The sequence below is a fragment of the Nannospalax galili genome, unplaced genomic scaffold, assembly GCF_000622305.1.
Source record: "Nannospalax galili isolate Female #2095 unplaced genomic scaffold, S.galili_v1.0 scaffold1225, whole genome shotgun sequence".
In the NCBI taxonomy this organism is placed as follows: Eukaryota; Metazoa; Chordata; class Mammalia; order Rodentia; family Spalacidae; genus Nannospalax; species Nannospalax galili.
The window spans coordinates 753096-759509 of NW_008352717.1; the positions used below are offsets into that span (position 1 = coordinate 753096).

At 49.5% G+C, this 6414-nt stretch overlaps 1 non-coding gene across 1 annotated transcript; it reads right to left on the bottom strand.

The window, feature by feature from the left end:
- Nucleotides 1–607: 607 nt before the first annotated feature.
- On the bottom strand, nt 608–714 carry LOC115067136. The gene has a single exon (XR_003846568.1). It is a non-coding gene; the product is annotated as a U6 spliceosomal RNA (small nuclear RNA).
- Between the last annotated feature and the right edge of the window lie 5700 nt (nt 715–6414).

A 6414-nucleotide genomic window follows, 5' to 3' on the forward strand; every position in this document is an offset into this window, starting at 1 on the left:
CTTTGAGGTCACACATCCTTCCTTCACATATCTGGTACTAGTACTCAGCCCTTCCGTGAACTCTTCATGTCAGGCATTGTATTTTCAGTACTAGAATTTGCATTTGAAAGTTTGCATTTCTAAAACCAGGCCTGAGCCAGGCTTGGTGGCGCTCACCCTTAATCCCAGAGGCAAGACAGATCTCTGTGAGATGGAGGCAGCCTGGTCTACATAGTGAATTCCAGGCCAGCTGGGTCTACAGGTAGACCCTGTCTCAAAAAGACCAAAAAGAAAAGAAGAAAAAAAATGTATTTTAAAATTTTAAATTGGGGCTGGAGAGATGGCTCAGTGGTTAAGAACACTAGTTGTTCTTGCAGAAGACCCAGGTTCGAATCTCAGCACCCACATGGCAGCTAACAACTGTCCATAACTCCAGTCACAGGGGATCCAGCAGCCTCTTCTGACCTCCACGGGCATTGCACAACATGGGTGCACTTACCTACATGCAGGCAATACACGGAGACACATAAAATAAAAATAATAAATTTTTTTAAAACAATCTCTGCCAAGTTTTTATTAAAGAAAAACTTTCCAGGTTTACTTTTTATCAGTCTGCTCTGGCATGCTTAAAAATATGGAATGCTTTACGAATTTGCATGTCATCCTTGCGCAGGGGCCATGCTGATCGTCTCTGCATTGTTCCAGTTTTAGTCTATGTGCTGCTGAAGCGAGCACAATAAAAATGTTTTAAAATTTATCCTTACGCTTTTTTTTTTTTTTTGGTCTTTTTGAGACAGGGTCTCCCTGTAGCCCCAGCTGTCCTGGAACTCACTATAGACCAGGCTTGCCTTGAACTCATAGAGATCTGCCTGCCTCTGCCTCCTGAGTGCTGAGATTAAAGGCGTGTGCCACCACGCCTGACTTGCAATAAACATTTTTTAAAGGTTTAAAATTTGAAATTATCTACGTGTGTGTGTGTGTGTGTGTGTGTGTGTGTGTGTGTGTGTGTATATATTTGTATATATCCCCTTGAGGGCCAGAGACATCGGATCCCTTGGAGTTGTGAGCTGCCCACAAACAGTTATGAGCTGCCCAATATGGGCTGGAAACTGAACTCCGGTTGTCTCTGAGAGCAGCCACTGCTGTTAACCACTGAGTCATCTCTCAAGCCCTCATAGTTCCTTATGGCAGAAAGATAAGTGTGGTACCAGCTAGTCTACAATGGAAAGAGCCAGAAATTTCTCCTCTGCAACACAGCATTCATCAGCTCCACCATTTCAAAGCCATCAGTGGCCTTCACTGAGAGCCCTTCCTCTCACCACAAATGACGATTCTCTCCATGGCTGACCACACCCTTTCTTCCTGAAGCACTTCCCTCCTACTTAGGTTCCAGGAAGCCATCATTTCTTGCTTTGCTTCCGCCTCCACTGACATCTCTTTTTTTTTTTTGCTTTTTGATGCAGGGTCTCCTTGTAGCTCCAGCTGTCCTGGAACTCACTATGTAGACCAGGCTGGCCTCGAGCTCACAAAGATCCGCCTGCCTCTGCCTCCCAAGTGCAGGGATTAAAGGCGTGCACCACCACACCCGGCCCTGACATCTCCTCTTAAGTCTTGGTTGCTGATTTCTTGTTAGAAGGCCAGAGTTTACAGTAGAGCTCTTCCTGTCCCCAGCCAGCCTCTCTCTGGTTATCTTACAGAGTCCCCTGGCTTAAATGCCATTTATGTATTCAGAGTTTTCAACATTGTATAGCCAGCGTCACTTCTGCCCTGAAACTCACATCTGGGGCTTCAGCTGCCTTCTTAGCTTCTCCCCTTGAAAGTTTGAAGCTGGGCTTGGTGTTCTACACCTGTGATCCCAGCGTCCAGGAGGCAGAGGCCAGATGATCAAGAGTTCAAGGCTAGCCTTGGCTACATAGGGAGTTCCAGGTCAGCTTGGGATACAGGAAACTATCTCAAAAAGGGGAGGGGGGACGCTGGAGAGATGGATTAGCGGTTAAGAGCTCTGACTTTTCTTGCAGAGGACACCAGGTTTAATTCCCAGCATTCACATAGCAGCTAACAACCATCTAGAACTCCAGTTCCAGAGGATCTGATTCCATCTTTTGACTTCCAAAGGCATTGCATAACAAGGGTACACTTACATATATGCAGGCAGTACACTCACACATGTAAAATAAAAATAATAAATACATTTATTTGGTCTTTTGAGACAGGGTCTCCCTGTAGCCCCAGTTGGCCTGGAACACACTATGTAGACCAGGCTGGCCTCGAAGTCACAGAGATCCACCTGTCACTGCCTCCCGAGTGCTGGGATTAAAGGCACGTGCCACCATGCCCAGCTCCAAATAAAATTTTTTTTTTTTTGTCTTTTTGAGGCAGGGTCTTCCTGTAGTCCCAGCTGACCTGAACTCACTATGTAGACCAGACTGTCCTTGAACTCACAGACATCGCCTGCCTCTGCCTCCCGAGTGCTGGGACCAAAGGTGCATACATGGGCATACTCACACAGAAATACACATACATATACATGAATAAAAATAATTTTTTAATCCCAAGCCTTATGTGCCTGAAAGGGAACTCCTGGCATTTCCTTTGGCAGCAGCTCCTCCCTCCATCTTACAATTCTTCCAGTGCTCAGGCCAACAGTTTGGGAGTCATCTTTGGAATTTCCCTTTTACTCAACCCCTACATGGATTCATCAGAAAACCTTGTTAGCTCAACCCTGGACAACCTCCCCGCCGGTATCTCTGTCCAAGATCACTTCCACAGGACTCTCCGAGGATCTGTCTTTGCATCCTTGCTCCCTGGTGCCCTGGGGCCACCAGAGAGGAGCTGAGTGGTCCAAGGACGCAGCAGCAGAATGGTACCCAAGGATCAGACGCAAGTTCAGGATGGCGTCAAGGACACTTACAAGAGGTGGTGAAGCATCCCGCTGTCAACCCTGAGACAGGTGAGCCAGAGTTGCTGGAAAGGTACTGGGTAGAAAAAAACAGTGACTGCTAAACTTCGCCTGGGAGAAAAGAGAGACAGAGAGAGAGAGAGAGACAGAGAGAGAGAGAGAGATCACCAGAGGAATGCCCTAGTTTTATTTCTGTTGTTGTGATAAAATATCCTGACCAAAAGCAACTTAGGGGAGAAAGGGTTTATTTTAGTTCACAGTTTCGGGTTCTGGCCCATCATAGCAGGGAAGTCAAGGCAGAACTTAAAATAGCTGGTCACATCCACAGTCAAGAGCAGAGAGAAATAAACGCAAGCATAGTACTCAGCTCACCTCCTTGTAGACAGTCCAAGACCCAAACTTAGGGAACAGTGCCACTGACAATGGGCTGAATTTCCTCACATCAATTACTGAAATCAAGACAATTCCCTACAGATATGCACACAGGCCAACCTGATCTAGACACTCCCTCAATGACACTCTCTTCCTGGGTAATTCTAGATTGTGTCAAGTTAACAATTAAAAGTAGCTGGACCTGGTGGCGCATGCCTTTAATCCCAGCATTTGGGAGGCAGAGGCAGGCAGATCTCTGTGAGTTCAAGGCCAGCCTGATCTACATAGTGAGTTCCAGGACAGCTGGGGCTGCAGGGAGGCCCTGTCTCAAAAAGACCAAAAAAAAAAAAGTAACTATCTCAGAGCAAATTCTCTTGCTCTCCTGACGCCCTCTGACTTTCTGCCACCGTCTTCCATTAGCTACATCCACAGCTGAAGCAGTCCATGGAGCTATGCCCATGGCAGAGGCAGACTGTGGTGGCCAGCCTTCCAGGGCAGAGGGCAGGTTGGGGAAGGGGATCAGAAGGCAAGTGGGCCGTGTCCCAACCCCTGCTGCTCCTACCACAGTCCATTCTCCACAGAGCAGCCAGAGGGTCCCTGAGCTGTATTGGATGAGGCGGAAGGCAGAGGCACAAGATGGACAGAGCCTGGGTCTGTGAGACCTTAACTGGAGGAGGGCTGTCAGCTACACAGGAGCTCCCACATGGGTTGAGAGAAAGACGAAAACCTTGGTCATGTTAGAGTTACTAGATGTGTGATCACTTAACTGGCTGACCCCGTGCACCCACAGAATGGGTAGCAACAATGTTATATCCACAGAGAGAGATTTAAATAAGGTAGCTTTGTTTAAGGCACTGCTTGAAACCATCATAAATTCCCAGGTCATGACAGCAATTATTACTATTGCCTAGTATCTGAAAGGAATTCGGGGGCTGGAGAGATGGCTCAGTGGTTAAGAGCACTGACTGCTCTTGCAGAGGATCCGGGTTCGATTCCCAGCACCCACAAGGTGGCTACTAACTGTCCGTAACTCCAGTTCCAGGGGAATCCAAAGACCTCTTCTGATCTCTGCGGCACTGCACGACACGGGTGCACTCACATACGTGCAGGCAATACACTCATACACATAAAATAAAAAAAATAAAATATTTAAAAAAGAAAGGAATACAAAGTCATGCCATCTTTTCATGTGCATATGTGTCTGGTATGCATGTGTGCATGCATGTTCACATGTGTGGGGGTACATGTGTATGCAAGTGCATGTGTGTGTACCTGCAGGAGCGGCCTGAGGTTGACGTTGGGACTCTTTTCTAGAGATTATTCAATGAGGCAGAGTCTCTCTCTCAATCAAACCCAGAGCTCTCAGGCACAGCTAGTCAAGCTTGCTCCAGGGATCCCTTGTCTCTGCCTTCAGAAGTCGAAATCACAGGTGATCTCCTCATGCCTACCTGGCATTATGTGGGTTTTGAGGATCCGAATTCTGGTCCCCTTGCTTGCACAGTACAGACTTTAATAGCTAGGCCATCTCCCCAGCCTGGCATCTTTTTTTGTTTGCTTTACTGAGACAGGGTCTCCCTGTAGCCCCAGCTGGCCTGGGACGCACTGTGTAGATCAGGCTGGCCTTGATTTTTTTTCCCAGTACATACCTTGTTTTGGACTTTGGACTGTCTTCTGGAGACAGGTTGGCTGTGGGGGTTATATACCAAAGGGCCACAGCCTTCCCACCCCCACAGCCCCACCCCAAGAGGCATCTGCCCATGTGTCCTTTAGGTAGAGAGCTTGTGCCAAGCCTCCTCATGGGGATTCACACTGTGGCAGTTGGGCTCCAAGATGGCCCCTGCATCTGGGCTGGTGCGTGGCTCTCATAGGACAGAGTACAAGTGGTACTGCTCAGCGCCTTCCACACTTGTGCTTTGGGTGCCAAAGCTACTAACCCTTGTCAGGCTTCCCTGGGGACAGAGTCGAGACAGGGATGGAGAGATAGGCCCAGTCCCTGTGGTGAACTGGTGAGCCCAGCCTTCTCAGTGACCCCACAAAGTTATGAAGTATGTGACCGAGCCCCACGTGGCCACATCCCCACCCACTGGAGCACTGGGCCCTGCCTCTCTAGCAGCTATATAAGGAGTAGAAGTCACCTTGAGATCAGAGGAAGTAAGCAGATGGTCTAAGCCGTCATCAGGATGCCTCTCAAGTGGCAGCAAATACCCAAACAGCTAACCAGGCCAGTCATGAGCCTCAGACCAGGCCAGGCTTGGTGTTCCTTGCTTTGAGAAACCAGGCCCGAAACCCACCCCAATGCAGGACAGCCCAGCCACAGTTCTGTAATGTTGCAACCAGATGTGCACCACTAGCCTGGCTGGCCGGGGTGGAATGCACTGCTGGCTCTCTCTCGGGGAGCCTGGATCCTGCCCCTGGGGGAGAGGCTGAGCTCACTAGCTTTCTCCATTCCTCTTCTTGATTGGCACTTTAATGAGGGCAGAAGGGGCTGACCCCCTGCCAAGGGGCCAGTTCATGCCCCGTTTATCTCACAGCCCGAGTCAGACTAAAACAACATTGCAAGCCAGGCCGCTGGGAGCCTGGGGGCCTGCTGCCCCCGCCCTGGGTGATGGATTGAGTGACCGCAGCGTGCTGGCAGCCGAAGTGTGTGGTGGCCACACCGCCCTGTCAGCGTGCAACAAAGGAGCCCAGCCGCACCAGCCTGTTGGCCAAGCTGCTCCCCTCCCCAGGCAGCTCCAGGGGCCAGGCCAGGCCTTCCTCCCTGCCTCCTGAACCCCAGCACCAAGCTTCCAGGGACAGGCCTGGGGACTGGAGCCCAAAGCAGGGAGAACCTGGGGTAGGAGGCTTCTGAGCTTGTAAGCTGGGGTAGCTGTTGAATACTTCTTCCTCTTGGGCTCTGGAGCTTCAGGATCCAAGACTGAGCCTTGTTCTCAGCCAGGAAGAGCACTTCTTAGGGTACATTGGACCAGCTCTGAGTCCTCCTATGGGGGAGCCCAGCCAGGCCTTCCATTTGCTGTGCAACTGAAGTGAGTTTGTCAGCTTCTCTGAACCTTTGAGTCTTTTCCATAAGAAGCTTATATTTGGTATCTCCATCAGTGGGTTCTTGTAAAGATCAAATAAGATATGCTGGCAAAGCCTCTGCTGTCAGAATACAGGCTTTTATAAGC